General features: G+C 43.2%; 1 protein-coding gene across 2 annotated transcripts in view; it reads left to right on the top strand.

The window, feature by feature from the left end:
- Positions 1–205: 205 nt before the first annotated feature.
- src (v-src avian sarcoma (Schmidt-Ruppin A-2) viral oncogene homolog) overlaps positions 206–19,390 on the top strand; it is a 40,475-nt gene continuing 21,290 nt past the window's right edge. For both annotated transcript variants that reach the window (XM_083919772.1, XM_083919771.1), the window contains exon 1: positions 206–570. The gene's annotated coding sequence lies outside the window, so the exon portion shown is untranslated. The remainder of the gene's footprint in view (positions 571–19,390) is intronic.

Here is a 19,390-nt window from a genome sequence, read left to right as displayed (position 1 = left end):
AAAATCAGAGCCTGCATTAAAAAAAAAGAACTCCACCCTGGTTTGAACCTGCACCCTCAGGTGAGCAGGGACTCCCATGAAACCTCATTCACCTAACTCAGGGGGGCTGAAAACCATCCCACCAATCAGAGCTTTACGATCCGCTGGAGCGCCCGCCCCCTCCCCGCCTCCCGTATCCTCCCAGTGTTTTGGTCATGATCTGGTGTTCCCGCACGCAGGCTGTCTGTCGGGGGAGTCTCGGCCGATCGGGCGCTGCGCTCTTTGTGCTTTACCCAAACGCGTTCACATGTGAATGAAAGATGTTTTGTTATTCTCGGAGTCGTCCCCCCGTCATGACCTCGCCGCCGGGCCGTGCCTCCACTTGACTGGGATTCCTCATCGCCTCCCTGTCGCTAGTTTTCTGGGCACCGAGTGTCTCTGCTGCCGCTGTTCCAAAGATTTTTTAAGGATCTGGGAGCTTCTTGTTTTGTTTTTTTCACCATTCAGTTCATTGACGGTTTGATGCGACAGCCGCGTGTCTGATCGGCAGAAGAGCGACGACGCCAGATCTCCGGTGTCCTGCGCGTCACGGTGAGTAGTCCGGTCCCTGAACTTGTTATTTTAGTGCCGGGGCACTTCAGCGATGACAGGCGGCACAGACAGGACAGACAGGGGCTGATTGAACGAGGGCTGCAGATAACATTGACCATACTTTGCCCTCTTTTTTAGTCCTCAGTGACCCGAGTGATCACTGATGGATTTCTCTGTGTGGAAGAGATTTGCACGTTTTGTTTCTCTAATATGATCGGTGAATGGAGGTCATTGTCATTTTCCCAATTCCCATAAATCAGGTTCGTTCCATCAACTACAGCAGTCTGAGAGTTACAGTGACTCATCACAGCTTCTTTTTTTTTAAAGATACAAGCTGCACCCTTTGATTTAGGCCACAAACTGTAACCGCACACTGTACTCCTGTATGGAAGCCCATTTCTGCCAAAATGATTCAAATAAAGGTGAAAGTCATTATATGAAGAGAATCTTTCTCAAAACTATGATTTATAATTTCAAAATAGCAAGCAACTTTCTCCATATGACTAGTACTTTAACGTCATTTTTGACATGAGTCATTATTTTCATATACAAAGTATTTATTCGGAGAAAGTGTATCATTATTTTGAGATACAGTTACTTTTTTTGAGGGGGGGGGGGGTCTTTATTTTGATACTGACTCACTATTTTAAGATACTATGTCTTTATTTTTGGGAGTTTTTCTTTTTTTTGAGACACTACCTCATTATTTTGAGAAAGTGAGTCATTATTTTGAGAGTTTTCTTTATTTCAGAAAGTTTTAGTTCATTATTTAGTTTAGTTTTTTATTTTGAACATGTAAAAGGAAGAACAACATCAATAGAAATAATGTAAAGAAAAGGAAAAAACAAACACTAATAATAACAAACTCAAACTCAACTTTTGCTGTTTGTTTTTTGTGAGTAATAAAACACAAAACAACCAACAAAGTATTTAAACAGTTTAACATAACACAACAACACAACAACCAAAAAGAAGTAGTAATTAGAATGACTTACTGTATTTAATACTGCCCCTTCTCCATTTTCAAACTCTATCGCATATTGAAATCCTTTGTCATTATAAGGACTTGCATGATCTTTTCATCATATTGGCATACATGGGCTTCCTTACTCTGCTCTGCAGCACTGTGGGGGGAACATATAGAGCTCGAACACACAGCACTCTACACTGTGCATATCCTCAGTTTTAAGAGGAAAAAGAAATGGCTCCCTGGGGTGCGAGCCTGCACAAGACAATCTGAAACTTGGCAGCTGCAGTCACTCTGAAGGGAGAGTTTTTATGGGCTACCTGCTGTACTTGTTGCAGTTTTATTGTGTGAGTGCGAAGATCAGAGGGGATGAAAAAGTTGTACCTTTTGAACAGGGCTTGCTTTAAATAATATGCTTCTGCTTGCTCCTTCAGAATGCCACGCATCTTTTTTCCCCACAGGCTTAAAAAACATGGCTGTCGTCGTAAGCTTAGGAGTAGTCTCTCCCACTCACCATGACTCAAAGGACCAAGCATTGACTCTAATGTGGTGGCGACTAATAAAGGAAAATAAGCTTAGAACTCAAAGTAATCGTAGTCTGTCATTGATGTCCTTGAACTAACTTATAGATATCCTACCATGTTGTTTTTGACATTGGGTTGTGTATATACTGTACACATGAGTCCTGACGGCTGATCCAGGATCGCCACACAGATCAGCCAACTTAGTCTGTTGTCTTCAATCTAGAAAATGAAACCTGGTTTAGCGTCTAGACCAGATTTACTCTGAGACGTCTGTCCGAGACATCACCGTGACCCGTTTGCCATCGTGACTGTTGAGATGCAACACTTTTCACAGCTCTTGACACACACACACACACACACACACACACACACACACACACACACACACACACACACACATGAACCTGCTGTGCCTCTATCGCAGTGTGTTGTCGCAGCTTTATGATCTGCCTAAAACCCAAATATTGTGTCTAAAACCCGCAGTGGATTCCAGCTTGTTTGTACTGTCTCTGTAATCCTTTCTGATATCTGCAACATGTCACCAGAGACACATTTCAGAGAGGCACCAATATATATATATATATATTTTTTTTTTATATATATAAAAACAAAATTGTCATAGCATTTTATTATCAGTTGTGCATTAGGTTAATCCTCCACAGATTTTGCTTGTATTTTCCTGAAGGAATTAGGATGTTTGGCAGCAGGAAGGCAAAAACATATTATCCCCATGGATTCGATATCCTTAAATTGTATATCAGGCCAATGACGTGCAAAGTGATGCTGAAGCCCTCTTTGCGTGTAAACACCCCTGGGCTTGCGTGAGGCATGTTTTTGTCGCACATTCTGCTAAATGCACAATTCTAACATGCCCACAAAGGACTACTTCCACCTACTGTAAAGCCAAGACAAAGTGTTGCCAGTCAGCATTCATCCTGCACTGGGTAACGCAGCCAACCGGTGAGTGAGAGGTGTTTTCTCAAAGTGGTACGAGATGGTCCATTGTATTCTCTGACTGCCAGATTTCAGGCTCCACAGAGGGGGACCTAATGCTCCTTGGAATCCCATGAATGCTCTCCAGTGAAAGCTGTAGATGTTTATGTCAGCTCCAGTGCGATTGGTGGAAAGTGGCTCTTGAGGGCGAAATTCCTGCTAATTGGCAACGTGGCTGTGGACTGGCCCCTTTGTATTCCCCCTTATACTGGAGTGGTCTGTCTGTCAGGGTGATACACTGGGCCTGGCATCAATGAAGCGCTTGTTTCCGCAGCGTTCCGGCTTCCCGGGAGGATCGGCGGCTTTAAGACAAGTCGCTTCCACTTTCAAAATTGCCTTTGTGTACCTTTCAGAAAGATGGAAGGGAAGCATTTAAGGGCGGCCTATAGAGAGAGAGACTGTTTCTCAAACGTCCCCATCCAAGCATTTTGGTAGTGATGTGTGTATTTGCCTCTGCGCTGAAGTGAACTGAGCAGTCGCATTAAACAGACTCCACTCTAGCTGGCAGTTTGCTAAGTTCATCATTTGATCTAGTGAGTGGCCCTCTTTCCTGTAGGTCAGATGAGGATTAATTGGCACTGAGCCCTGAGAACATTTTGTAATTGTTTGTGATACTATGAGGGAGGAAGATAAAAATAACAAGGGCTCTCAATTTGCAGGACAGTACATGAGTTGGGACTGTAATAGCAGTCGTAGTGGAGTGCCTCTTCTTTGTTGAAACAACACATTATTCCCCTTTGGCTTTGGAGTACTTAACAAACAAAACACTTGTTTAATGCCAGTGACAACCCCTCTTCAGTTTGCCAACGAGATGTGCGATAGACTCCGAGGGAAGGAAAGAGAGGGAGAGGGGATTGTTTACACGAAAAGGGGGGCATGAGATTTGTGATGGCTTCCTGCTGACAAAGCCTTTGCATTTTTCATGCGGCAGATACTAAACTTCTGTCGCTCTGGCCCAGATTTGGTGCTAATTAGTGCCCAGCCACATTCAAGGGCATATGATTGAGCATGGGAATGCCAGTGCCACCTGTTCTCTCACTCCTTCTCTCCCGTCCTGTCAGGCTTTATCTGCCTGTCTCTCTCCCTTTAAGCTCTATGTTTCAGTGGCCTACTTTTGTGTCAGTCGTTGTTGTCTTCTTTACAGCGTACACTTTGTCGGCCGTTAAGCTGAATGTTTCACGTTGTACTAGGGTAGGGCAATATGGAGAAAATCAAATCTCAATCCTATCAATTGACAGACAGAGCTTTTATTGTGAAAGGTAAGAAGGAAGGAAGTGGAGCTGTCTGCGTTGCTGGTGTGGAGTTCGAACCCAGGGCGCCACAGTGAGGACTTGATGGGACGCACTCACCTGGTTATCACAATATTTTACCTTAAACCACGATATGGATATTGTGATTGTTGGGTTGACTTTAACAAAATATGTACTCCAATTAATCATCATTAATGTCAGCCCATGCTCATTCCCAGGGCCGCTGTTTTGTCGCGGGCCTAAGTTGGCACCATTGAACATGGGACTGAAACGCGAGAGATCTTGCTCAGAGCGATAGTGCCATAATGTCCGTGTAGAGAGGAGGATAGGGTGGTGGACGGGTCAAACAAACGCATGACTTTCACCCTGGCGATCTTTTCCCAACCAAGTGGTTTTGCTGCCTGAACCTCACCATGTAGTTTCATAGTTTCATATTACCATATCTAAAATCTAAGACGATATCTAGTGTCATATCACGATATTGATGCATTAAATGAATGGATGATGTGGTTATGCATATCGAAAGAACAATACCATGACAATGTTTATGAATATGCAACAGACAAAAGCATTATCATAAATGTTGTTATGTCCATTTTACACAATATAATCGACACAATCTATAACCAAAAAGGAACGGGTTGACCGATACTTTTTTTTTGCCAAAACTATACAATCCATAAAAATATCAGCAATATGAAAAAGACACAAAACAAAATAAGAAAGAAGACAAAAAAACAAAACAAATACTTTTGTTGAGTAATATCGATGTATTGCCCTACTTTTTACCTGTAGCACACGCTGTATTGTATTACTGCTTGAATTAGTGACGTTAGTAGAGGAGTAGATGTGTGCGCTGTTCAAACATGAAGCCACAAAGCCGCTCCACTGCGGCCAGTAAAGGCGGTTGAATAATGAGGATGCAGAACTGAAGCGCTCTGACATATCCCTCGGAGCTCTCTGTCAGAGGTGCCTGTGCTTGCTGTGCCATTTGAATGAAGGATCTGATAGTGGTTTGATACAGACAAACAGAGGAGGGCTTGTTTCCTCCCAGGATCCCTCGCCACTTCCTGTCCCTCTGCTCTGGGAACGGGCCAGGGTGACACAGGCCACGCATCTTTCACTCAATCCACCCACTGTTGCCTGTTGTGGAAAAAGCGATCACTCTCACACCCTCATTCCCATCGCTCCGTGCACGTTTCTTGTGACAGGAAAAGAGTCTTTGGCATTTAGAAAGATGCCTCTGTGTGGCTTTGTGTCGGTGCAGCTGTGCGAGCCTGGTTCAGGATGATGAGACGCTGGGAAGAGCACATGCTGCCCCCCTGCCCTTAAATGAGAGTCTCTCTCCGTCCTCTGAGAATCACTGCAGTATATGTTGACATGGGAGTCTTTATTCAGACCATGTACTTGCAGAGATGATTGACCCATCCTCTGTCCCGGTCTTATAATCTGTCCCAAACCGGATGGCAGGAACACGTGTCACGTAAAATCAAATACGTGAAAGTTTCTTCAATTTTTGCAATAATAATAAACTATTTTTTCAAGCACAATTGCAAAACACTACCTACAGCTTCATAGTTGCAAAGATTTCTTCCTTTTTCTTTGTCTTACATGAGAGTAAACTGAATATCTTTGGGTTTGGGACTGACAAAACAAGCAATGTGAAAAGACTATAGACATTATTTCTGATAGTCGAGAAAATAATTGGTAGAACAATGCATGTAATAATGGAACTAATCATGAACATGCTTGGTGATTGCAAGCAGTTGGAATTCATGGTGTTGAATCAATATTAAAGTTACAAAAAGTAGTATTTTGACTCTCTCATATCAGACATTGACCATATTATAATTGTAGGAATAATTATAAATGACTGAATAATTCGCCAAACTGTTTTCTGGTTTTCAAATTTAGCTTTACAGCTGATGGCCTGTTTAGTTTGCTGCACTCATTGGTGTTTTAAAATATGCAGGGGTGGATATCTGGAATCTTATTGGCCACTCCTGAAGGAGACTCCATCTATTTTGGCCGACATCATGATTCTGTAGCTCTGCCGAGTGAAGATATTGGCATCATTCATGCCATGAACGCAACATTTTGGCAAGGGAAAAGCTGACGTGGTCCCTTGACCTCTGACCTCCAGATATCTGACTGAAGTTTATGGGCAGCACAAGTCTTCCCTTTCGCAGACATGTCCACTTTATCATAATCTCAGACAGATAATCTCTGCTGCAGTAAGAATGTGTTATTTTGGCATACTCTAAAATGGTGGGTTTGAATATTTCTATAGACTGGGGTCCCTTGGGGTCTTGACTGGAAAGCTGAGACCCTTGTGGATTCAATGAGCCCACTTGTATTCATGTGTGATTAGGCCTGTCACAATAACACATTTTGCTGGGGGATAAATTGTCCCAGAAATTATTGCGAGAAGCGACAATTTTGCCGTTTTGAGACCATTTTCCACTGATATAATGATAATGGCATAATAATGCAAGTAGACCCCTCTTAAAGACCCATAAATGTTTATTTTCTAAATAATATTTAACACTAGAACTAGAAGACATTTACATATCCAAAGAATCAAAACAACCAAAACAATAAATAAAAGGGATTCTCTTTAACCTGTAACACATTGGTGTGAAGTTGCTACTGTTTTAAACAAATGCGACACAGCGGCTCAGGTGGAGTGGTTCACCACGGTCATTCGGCAGCTGTAGTGTTCAGCTTTGAAACCAACTCCATCTTTGTTTTTATACCTCCAGATCCCCACTATCCTGTCCTCTAACTTACTCCTCTCAGGGCTCTCCTGCTGCACTCTGGGTAACTTTTTCACACTCAGGGGTCCGCCCCGCCCCCACACACAGAGGCAGTGTGGCTGAAAAGTGACTGACACGACATGAGACGAGGGTTAACTCCTCATTACGCTTAGGAAGAGAGAGGCTCAGTGGAAACAGATGCACCGCAGTGAAAACTCTTGTCCTCCAGTCTCAGGAAAAGAGGAAAATGGAAATGACAGCGGCCTGCAAAGTTATCGAGCTCATTAAAAGTTATCATGCAATTAATTAAATGTATTGCTTATTGCGACAGGCCTATGTGTGATCATGTTAGTCCCCATAATAGTCATGTCAGTGTAGTTAGAGCATTTTTTTAAGCTTGAGCTCACTGTAAAAAATGAGCAGTTGTGACCTCTAGGATAATCACAGTCTCATGAAACTTTACAACCACAAACTACAGAACTTGAGCATTCAGAGGACGGCTAGCACATGGCTAGCCATCCTCTGAATGCCCAAGTTCTGTAGTTCGTCATCAAAAAATGCAGTTCTTACAGAAATGTCCAAATGTCAAAAGTTTTTGATCCCAAATCACAGCATGGCTTTTTCTATGGTGTTCCTCAAGGTCTGGGTGTATAATGTGGTATTTTGGAGGGGTTTTGACCATTTTTTTTACAAAGTACTTTTGCACCCTCTCAAAGATACAATTTGGTCTACCGTGGGTGTGTAAGGGTTAAAAGTAAACATGGGGAGTATTACTGAGCGGTGTTATTACTCCAGTCTTTTTCATTATCACCTCCTCCCTGCACCTTTGTATATTGGAACCTAGCTGTATTAAATGTGACAAGAACAGGACCTGTTTCCTCTCAGCCCTGACCCCTGACGTGAGTCTGGATCAGATACAGAGCAGGAGCGTCTTCCTCCTTCTCAGCGGGGCTGGTTTAGTGAACCCTTCTGTATCTTATAGTAAGCTCCAACCACACCACCTACTCCCTGCTCGCTACTGATTGCCTCGCAGTCAGCGTCTCGTTCGCCGCTTTGCCGCCCTGCTGAGTTGCATTTGAATATTGAAATCAGCGCCTTCTGAACAAAGGGGTGGTTTAAAAGAGATGGAGGAAATCACTTCAGTGTTGGGGGGAGGGGGAGGGTGGGGTCTCGCCCTCCAATCTGTTATGGAAATGTCATGGCTGGGAGCAGTTATGTTTTGATGATGAAGCGTGACACGGGCACATTTTAAAATTTTATTGCCAAGCCCTGGTGGGTGTTTCAGATTGTTTCTGCTGCTCTTATTTGTCTATCTCCAAGGAAGCAGGGCTTGGATCCTTGTGTCTTGGTTTCAGTTTGAATTTAGCCAAAGCAGCTATAGAAATGTTCATACAGCATGCTTTATTTATACTTCTGCATCTGCACATAAGCACAGAGGTTGTGCTGCTCTTAAAATGTTTTGCGGGGTTTGCACTTACTCTTTTTTTTCTCCACGCTTAAGTATTATGTTTTGTCAGTGAAATGTTATTTGTTTAAGAATATATACATTTTAAAAAAAAGATGCTCTTGGAGACACAGAAATGCTCGACATAGCGTATCACACCCTCGGCATGCATTTAATTTCGTGTTGACGCTAAGAACAATCTGGTCCAGAGCTTTTTTTCTTTCATAACAGCATGAACAACCGGTGTGTTTTGCGACCTTGACTCTCGTTCTTGTTCTTATGTGGCTGCTGGATGCTGCGTTCCCTGACAGACGGTAAAGGGAATGTGTTGGGGTGGGTGGCATGTGTGGCTCGGGGGCGGCCCGGGCATCTGCCGGTGTCTCTACCTGCTCCCCTGAAACATTCCTGCTTTGGGCTGTGCGAACAGGAGAGGAGTTACGACTCGCCTTTTTCCTCCACTCTGCATTCCTCAACCATGACTGGGCTCAGTCGCACTGCTACAACAAACTTGGGAATGTCACAATGCACGCTCACACGCACACCTGGCTCACTTTCTCATATTTGAACATGTTTGGATGGTTATGTTACTGTTTGTGCTGCAGCGGTGCGACCGATCAGCTAACACAGTATTTTTCTGGCGGTTTTGCAGTATATCACAGTAGTTTTATTTGACTGGACCTTACTATAGGTTTAGAGGTGCTTATTCTACTGTCAGGAGAATATAAAACAATGTTGTTCTGCGGTGTAATTTTGAAAATATACAGTTATTACTGTTACAAATTGTTGTGTGCCATGTGGCTTTGTTATAGTTATAATCCGTAAGATTTTCATGTAGTTAATTGTCTGTTAAGTTACTACATGTCTATCTATTTTTACGCATTATTAACAGTTAACTATGCATTTTGTGGCTTAATAAATACTTTAAAGTATAAGATAAATATCTCATAATCCAACAATGAACTGGTTTAGGATGCCCTTGTATAGTGTTGTTAATGCATAATAAGACAGCAGCAGGTTTGGAGCAGGTCGTCCTCCGTTCAGAAGATTTGCGGCTCGATCCCTGGCTCCTACGGTCTGCATGTTGAAGCCCAGATTGCTTGGGTGTGAGAATGTGTTTTGGATGATAAGATGATGAGACTAAAAGGTAATTAAGGCTTGTTACAAGGACTTTTAATATAAAGTGTTACTGTTATAACCATTAGTGGAGACTCACAGCTTGCCTTGATCGTAGCGTTCTTTGTGGCAAACAATATTATATATTTTGCTGCCTGTTGAAGAGTCAAGGGCCTGTCGGGCACAGCATGGTTTGAGCTGCACTCGTGCTGGGTTCAGACACATCTACGGCATGCTACGTGAGCTCACGTGCCACTGCGTCCACGCTTTGTTTGAAGCAGCAAAATACATATGTGTAGGGAATAAAAGCCTGCCTCTTCTGTTTTATTTGATAAGCAGAACTGCTCTTCTTTAAATATACATACATACATTTTCTTCTGGGTTGGGCCTTAGATATCTGCAGGGATTTCTGGTAACCGCCTGGCTGTGTAGATGAGAAGTTAAACGGTGAAAGCCCTAGGTCGCTGAAGCACGAGGCACTTGGGATTCTCCGTGGATTCGGGCAGATCAAATGCTGCTGCCTCTTTGAAATGTGATGGGGGGGGGGGGGGGGGTTTAAGGGGTTTGCTATCACAGAGCTCGAGTTCACTGTGGGCGACATATCTGAAGCTTTAAGCCCACATGATATTGCGGACAGTCTACAGTGCATTTTCCGATGCTGCGTCTCTCTATTATCTTTGTCAAGCAGCATTACCACCTGAGGACTTCCTGAAAGCTTCCCCACCTCTTTGAGTTGACTATCACTTCACGAATATTTGGGGATGTTCTCCACATGTGACTTATGGCTGACACATCAGAGGAATGGAAATACTTTATTTCCACCTTTTTCCTTGTGGAAATCTCCTGAAAGGATTGGATAAATTATGTGGGGAAAGAGTGCTAGAGAGGGGGGGTGGTTAGGGTGAGGGAGGGGTAGCCGTAGCCCTTGAGGATTATCTTTTTCTTCTCTTTCATCCCCCCCCCCCCCTTTCTTCGCTGCTTCTTGTTTGAACACATGACCACAGCTCATCAGTCTCAGTTCACTTAATGACCATATTTAGATGAGAGCAGAGTGAGGGGTGCAGAGAGTGAAAGGGATGTGAAGCATCACACACGACCTGGGTGTTTGTTCACCAATACAGCACAGTAGTAATGTATTCTGTCTTTTATTGGGGTTTTAATGTGCCACGGCGGAACAATGCGCAGCTTTTTACTCTATCAACACAATACAGTGAACACCCGCGGGTCCCTGCACGGCAGTCACGGTACCGTGCATACCACAGATGCCTTTGGATCTCCTAGTTTCCCAGGAGGAGAGATAGCTGTCGCTGGATGTGTGTATGTGTTCATCACAAGTGATAAGGGAACAGCTGAGAGACCTTAGGCTGTAAAACAAGGCTTGTGTTGGTTAATGTTCCACTTGACATTATGCGTTCTTATAGACGTGAAACTATAAAATGTGAAATTGTGCAACTGTTGGTTCACGTGCTGGAATGTGTTTGCTGTTTTGAAACAAACCTGATGAGCTAAGCGGAGGAAATTACAGTAATGTCCTCCGTCTGTCTCATCTAAGCCGTTCCTGTCACACCCAGTCTAGGAGGGTTACATCTACTTTTTGTAAGAAGGCAGTTTTTCTATTCTAGGTCCACACCAGAAGGGCAACATCAGTCCATCACAGCTGACAGTAGTGTAAAGTCACATAAGGTGTAACTAGACTCTTCTTCTGTACTGTGTGACTTGGTGTGCGTCATGAGACTGGACCGGTCTGGTCATCTCTGAGGCGGGAGAAAATGATATATGACATGTCTAGATGTGTCCCTCAATGTGACGTGGCTTCTTCTTCCATATTTAATCACAGTGCTGCCTGTGGAACTGGGAAGTGTTGGGCTCGAGTGTCAGTGTGAGAGATTTGGCGTAATGTTGAGGGACGGAGAGTGGGTGGAGCCGAATCCAGATGAGCTCTGAGGGACAGGACGGAAGATGGAATGAGAAGAGGAAATTACTGGAGATGAATTATAATCAGAGGGAAAAGGTCTCGCTCGAGTCCACGTCTCTTCCTGTTCTGCTAAAGAAGCATTTTTGGAAAGTAAATGCATGTGAACACAGAATTTAGGAGGGAACCTAGTTTTTCAAAATAAAAACTCCAGAAGGTAACTGCATCTTAAAGTGAAATTCTGGGGTCTTCTTCGTCAAATACACTCATCAAATAAGACATTGAGACATATTGGGTTTTTTTCCAAAATAAAAGCCCCAGTAAGCTCAGCATGTGTGTATATTTACAATGAACTCAAGACATGGTTTTTTCTTTTGTTTTTTCAAAATCAGGAAGCTCCGGATGAGGCTTGTTTTCCAAGAAGAAGATAAAGCCCAGAATAGTCACTGTATGTTAAGAGAAAACTGGGAATGAGCTTAGTTTTTCAAAATAAAAGGGCTTATAGTTCAACTCTTGTCAGGCCTTAGACCTTGGCTGATGTTTTATCTTTATTCCAACAAAGTCAAAGGACGCCACAACTCATTTTCTGTATACTCAAGCTCATTTAAGCATCATTCATCTTTTGTCCTCTGCTTGTAGGACATGTCCAACAGCAGCTTTAAGGTAGCTCAGCACAGGTTTTATTAATGATATTAACAATGCCTTGTTGTGAGGACCGCCTTTGTTCAACCTTTGTACTTTCTCTCTTACACGCTCATGTGAACGTCAATGATGCATATTAATACGTACTTCTCATAACAGCATTGGGAGTCACACCTGGTATCAGCGTGGATGTATTTTAAGATCAGGATATTTTATTTATCATTTTAATTCTCTTGTTTAATAAGAACATTGATACTACTCTCATATCTGTCCATTTACAGCTAACCTGACCAAAACTGCACCTCTAAAGCTCACTAATTAACTTTCATTTAGTCCCTATTTTGTCATTCATATTTGTTTAATCCGTACAGAAACCGAAGTATAGAAATCCGACAAATAGTCCAGCTCACAAGCCGCCTCGCCTTCAGACAGACCCCTTGTTTCCAGTCTTTATGCTACGCTAAGATAGCAATGTACCTTGCGCCAAGAGAGCAAATGATGATATTTCTAAGAGTATTTCTTTAACAGACGGGTTTCTGTCGGTCACTCCCCTCATTGCTGAAAGCGGGAAGACATCACCTCATCTAAACTGGCCCAGATATTTTCTTACTGAGCCTCAATCCCAAAATAATTTCATGTATGTCATACTCAGATTAGGAACGGGGGGATAACAGAAAATCCATGAACCTACAGTTGGTGCCAGCAGTGTTTGTTGTTTGGAAGTGGACAAAAAAATTCCTCTGTAAGCACAGGGTTTAAGATAGAGCGGCCAGCTGCTCAGCTGTACGAGCCCAGAGATGTCATATGATTTTAGAGGTCGGGGTTAGCTGTGGCGTTTGGCAAACAAAAGGTGATCAGAACACACTGGAGGTCACTTTTTTAGCACAAATACCAGTGGTGAGAAATGCACACACACACATAGGCACACAGTGAAAGGGATAAGGGCTCTCAGCCTCTGATCCTATTATAGAAGCCAAAGCACTGCAGGCTCCTGAGAGGCTGGGGAAATGGGTAAACATGATGTTTTCATGGGAATCTTCTTTATGAAAAGAAATATCATGATGCAAAGAATTTCTTTAGGTGATCTCACCTTCTCTCTCTGTCTCGCTCTGTTTCTCTCCCAAATGCGTTCGGAAAGTGACAAATAATTTAAGGAGACGGAGCTTGGCTAATCTTTCCTTTTTCTTCATCAGATAGGCATGCAGGAGTGTTCTGGCCCAGAAAGTCTGTATGCAACTACCCTACATCTGTGCACTTCGTTGGTTTGTGGAATGCTTGGAATCACCTCCATGGCAACCGTGTGTGTGTGTGTGTGTGTGTGTGTGTGTGTGTGTGTGTGTATGTGTGTGTGTATGTGTGTATGTGTGTGTGTGTGTGTGTGTGTGTGTGTGTGTGTGTGTGTGTGTGTGTGTGTGTGTGTGTGTGTGTGTGTGTGTGTGTGTGTGTGTGTGTGTGTGTGTGTGTGTGTGTGTGTGTGTGTGTGTGTGTGTGTGTGTGTGTGTGCGCGTCAGCGTGTGCATGTGCAGTGGTAAATATTGACTTCACCACCTCCCCATCCCTGTGTCTGTCCGTGACAGGAGCACAGAGGGGGGATCAGTACACACACTTTACCCAGGATTCAGCAAAGTCCTGCCATCGGGGGCGTGTGTTTACCTTCGGACCTCCAAACACGGAGGAGTTTTCTGGCGCCGAGTGGTTTGATTCAGTGTGTGCTCAACGTTGCAAAAGAAGGAGCTGCAGCGTCTTTATGACTCTGCGGTGTTACCTCATCTTAGCTCTTTGTAATGATCGACCTAATGGGGAAGAAAATGGGAAGTGGGGACAGATACTGGTCAGTCTCTGAAACCTGTGCGGGGGTGGCACCGGTGCGCAAACACACCCGAGCAGCCATTTCCTCTATTCTTGTTTGTTGAAGGAGAAGAGAAACAAGATGACATTTGACTGTAGCCAATGTTTGTTCTGAACCAGGAACCAGCCCACCTGTTGTGTTACAGGAATAAGTGTTGGGGTTATTTTTTGAAACTGTAAACTGTTGTAGGTGGAGATTTGCTGTTTTCCCACAGCAGATGGATTTGTTGAGACAGGATAAGAGAAGTGCTCTGAGGCCCAGCAGCAGCAGCACTGCTAGTGGTTTGACCGGTCTGTCCTGTCTTGTCGTTGCAGCGCCCGTGTTGTTTGCAGGCCCCAGATGGAATGTCATCACAGAGCTTGGCTGAATACGATTAGGGAATAGATGTTGATAATCTGGAGAGAACAAGCAGGCCTGGATTATGTTACGATTGGTGGCTGGTGACGCAGGAGCCAAAGCCTCCCCACTTTCCCCCCCTGTAGTAATTACATAGAGAGCATTGAGATGAAAGAATACATCCGCCAGGCTGACATCAGGATCAGCCGCTCACACAGGCACACACTTCCTATATGCTGAACTACATCGGCTGTTGGCTCATCACTTCAATTAGACGAATGCTTAAAGGTTATATTTTATTGTAAAAAAGTGAGATTTCAATGTTTTTTTTTTTATCATAAAGCAGGTCAAGGTGCTATAAATGCTGTATCAAAGTATCAAAACGCTCAATCCAAAGAAAAATGTACACAACCCATATTCAGAAATGGTGCCTTTAAACCAGTGGTGATTGCTCTAAAACTGCAAGGGAAGCTCAAAAAAAAAAAGTGGGGAAATATGTACTGCTGTGTGTACATTTCATTGACTAAATACGTGCTAGAAAGCCTTCATCTTCCACAGCTCTTTACACAGTCGGACGCTCAGCTTCTACTGACTTCAGTGGGGAAGCGTAGAGCGGGTTGTTCCACTGCAGCCAAACTAGTCGCTCATTGGATAAATGCTGGGCTTTGTCCCGCCCATCGGACGCTCAGTGTCTCTGGGGGTCTTTGGGGCAGTGGGCTGGCCTGGACGCTCGGCTTCTGCATGATGATTGGATGAGCTGTCTGAGGCGGAATCCTTTTTTGATTGACAGCTAAATGAGCGAATCTTGAAGAATAAACATCCAGCGGAGCATTTTCCAAGTTTTTCATTCCGTTGTTCTGAACTGATCCGGAGACTTTACCGATCCCCAGAGACTTTGTCTTTGTTAAAAACGACTAGCGTTGTGTTTGGTGACTCTGTTCTGTCACTCTGCGGTTTATTTCCCCAACGAACAGCAGCAGCTGTGGAGCTTCTCCCCTCGTCACGATCACTCACACTCACAGGCGGTCACACTTCACACGGCCAAGGCCGTTTAAGCATCCTAGCTCTGCTGCCATTGAGAGGACACTGGTCAAGTCCCTGGAAAAGACGCCTAGTTGGTACAACAAGGTCACAGATAATTTTCTTGAAAAGGAACGAAGGGTAGAATTTACATATAAATAAACAAACACATTTATGATGTGGCCCGGAAAAATTAGCTTCCCCTCATGAAAGACCAGCAGCCGCCACTGGTTTAAATTACGGCTGCCCCCAACCAAGGGTTTTCTTGGTCGACCAGTGGTCGTCATTTAGGGCGATTAGTCAACTAATTAGCAACTGAGTAACATAATTCAACATAATTAATAACCATTATTTTACAAGTGCGCACAGCCGTCGCTATAAGTCTGCCGCCTGTTAATGACACCGGCAAATTATTTCAGATTCTAATCCTGAATGTGTCAGAAAATCAGCAAGGAGACTGTTGGACTGTGGAACCATAGGTCGGAACATGGGCAGGTAGCTAGACTAACGTTACTTACATGTTTTTAGGTGGGAGGTCATGTTCGACTAACGTTACTTACATGTTTTAAGGTGGGAGGTCCTGTTCGACTAACGTTACTTACATGTTTTTAGGTGGGAGGTCCTGTTCGACTAACGTTACTTACATGTTTTAAGGTGGGAGGTCATGTTCGTCGTGGACGAGTGATTGCTGAAGTTTTTCTCGCAGAGTTTGCATGTGACCTTCTTGGGGTCACCCTTGTTCTTTTCAAAGTGATCCCATATTTTAGACGTCTTTCCCGACATGACTGGTTATTAATTATTAACTGTCTAACCCCGATCTACAGCCAAGGGACCTGCAGTGTTATAAAAAAAAAACACTGACAGTGAGTGAGTGTCACCGCTTCCTGTATCTGGCCCTTCAAATTAAAAGCCCTCCAGTCTTTTAGGCCAGCCGCCAGTCACATAGATTTTCACTTAATTTTGACAAGACACAGCTCCAAATGTTTGTTTTTTTCCCCTGGCTACCAACAAACTATACAGAACCTAAAGGTAGAAAGTAGCGTTAAGCTGTGTCGGTTACACTCCGATATTAACTTCTGTGTCCTTCTGTGTACCGGTCACAGAGACTCACAAACTGTTCCATCACACCTTATTGAGGTCCAGTCAGTCCGGCATTCCAGTATGTGCGTTTCCCGGTCTATTCCAGACAGCGGCGGTGGGTGCTGTGGTCTTTGTATTCCTTATAGATCACTCTGCTGAACTCTATAAAGTTCTGCCTTTACTGTCCCCATCCCATTGTAGCATTTTCCTTCTTTTTCATAGTCTTCTCCTTCTACTTGGCAAACCAGCTACAGGTGAATACCACTGCATCCAACTGGACCGTGAATGATGACAGAACGTGTTCTAGTAGAAACCCAAAATTCAAGTATGACCCTGAAAATGAGCCAAATATGGAAAGACTGTAATTCTTTTTTTCCTACTGTACCACAGTCAGATGGAAAACCTGTTTGGAATTGAATAAACTTTATTTCCAATATTTAAATGAATAAATAAATAAAATATATTAAAAAAAACAATAAAATAGCCTATAACAATGAATAATAAGCAACATAAATTAATATATCACATTCGAAAAGGAGCATGAAGAAGCACTATGCTCATCTGGTCCCTGCGTCCCTGCGTCCCTGCGTCCCTGCGTCCCTGCGTCCCTGTGTTGTTTTTACTAATCTGATTTTGCAGAAGTACAGACTGTCCATCTATGTTCATGTTCACACACACACACACACACACACACACACACACACACACACACACACACACACACACACACACACACACACACACACACACACACACACACACACCATTTTAAACGTTTGATGTCTGCTTATGCAAATGCAATAAAAACAGGATATCTCCCTGCAGTCTGGCACCTGTTGTTCACTCAGCTCAGTTCAGAGGACTCGCAGAGGAGGCCTTTGGAGCCTACTTGTTCATCTGTCCCTCTTACACTGTGCTGCAAAATGGCCACATTCAGGACGTATCATCTATGTTTTCTGATTAAGCTTGAGTCATCACTGTCAGTGTCTGAGCCTGGACTGTAATCGCCAACATCATCACTGTTCGTCTGCTGAAGCTCACAACTTGTAAACAGACACAAACCCAGCTAGGCACATGGTTGAGTAATGGCATCAGATCAGGAAAACCAGTAGTGTAGTGCAATTATTTTAAACTACTGGAGCACACCAATGACAGGCACGCATGTGTGAACGTGCATTGTTAAAATGCTACACCTTTCGAAGGTTGTGTAATCATTGCTCATACTGTGTTCACATTGGCCTAATATTAGTCAGCTGTATAACACAGGATGAAATGCCCTATGAATATGAGTTGTTAAATCGTGTTGAGTCCGTTTTGACATCAGGATCTGATGATAGGCCAATAAATATGAAAACATAATCGGTGAATGAATGCTAGCTAACGTTAGCATAGAAGCATTGGCGGGGACATGGTGCCACCAAGTCAGTTTTACACATCATCGTAAACTTTGACCTTTTTAGCTGTTCCACAAAAGAAAGGACATTTTGCTGCTTTTTCCCCTTTTTAACGTAGTCGAGTTAAAAATTGAGAAAATCTATCTCTATATCTATCATTCAGTCTTTACCGCTTTTTGACAGTAACCGGAAATTTTGAGGTGGACTGTTTTCTTACTGAGTGCGTGAGTTGACGTGAATCAATCAAGCCACCTTAAAGTTGTACTCCGTAAGATTTTCAATCTATCAAAAAGTGAGTTAAAACAGTGGTGATTGATCATACGACCCACTAATTAAAGCGCTTGTTGCCTTTTTGCCCAGTATTCCAACATACGTTTCTGTGGTGACATTCCCGGGCTAGATGTAAATAAGCTGCCATGTTAGTGACGCTGCTGACAGAGGTAGGTCTGTCGGCCCATCGTCACCAATTGTTATGCTGCTTCCACCGGTAATCGAGAACCTCATCTTCTGAATCAGGCTTATAATAAGGACAGAAGTGTAATAGGAACACTACAGTGTGTGTGCGTGCATGCGTGCGTGCGTGCGTGCGTGCGTGCGCGTGTGTTTAAGAGGGCAACATACTGTATAGGGGACGAACTGAAAGTTGAGAGAGATTAATGTGTGTCAAGAATGTTTACAAAAGAACAAAAAAATGCATATAAATAAATAGTCAACAAACATAGTGACCATGAACTTGACAAGATGGAGGCTCCGAAAGAACAGGCTCACCTGCAGTTACATCTTACCGCCAAAGAGGCCGCTAGAAACAAGGTATCTAAAATCTTATGGAGTACAACTTTAAATGTCACAATGATAACCTCTATTTGTTTTCATCATCTTTCTTGAATGACATACACTTTAATAATGATTGGATCTATAAGTGCCAAATATGTGAATGAATGTCAACCACATTATTCAAACTACTCCTATTCTGTTTTTGTCACTTGGAGAAAGAAGTTCCATTCCGGTGCGCTCCGGCAAGACTCCACCGTATCAGAAAAACAAGCCAGCGGGAATCTCTATCTATTTTTAATGTATCTCAATTCCAGCATGTTGAAATGTAGGTCTTCATTGCTGTCATCTCTAAACCTTACAGAGCTGAGTTTCAGGCTGACTTGGATATGTCTTTTTTCAAATTTCAGGGCCTTTAAAGCATAAACAATATAAAGTTATAACTATAATTCTAAGGACGAGGGTTATTAAACAAGACAGGCAGATTCATCTTACTCAGGTGGTGTCAGAGAAAAAATGCAGAGAGCTTCAGACTAATCCCATATTGCCTGCCCTCAGTGATCCATCATCATATGTCAACTGGGACAAATGAAAGAACTGTCATTAAGCAGGGACACGTGTTATTCCCAAAAGTGTTAAAACAACAGGTTCATTGTTGTAATTAAAGTGTTACAGAAGGTTTATTTGTGAAGATTATTTGTGACCTTTAACCTGCGGCCTTAGGCTTTAAAGTCTGGTCTATCTAGTGAAGGTAATAGAGTCGGCACAT

Source organism: Echiichthys vipera (genome assembly GCF_963691815.1).
Source record: "Echiichthys vipera genome assembly, chromosome: 9".
NCBI lineage: Eukaryota > Metazoa > Chordata > Actinopteri > Perciformes > Trachinidae > Echiichthys > Echiichthys vipera.
Note: the sequence above shows the minus strand (reverse complement) of the source record. Positions and strands in the feature narration are given on the sequence as shown.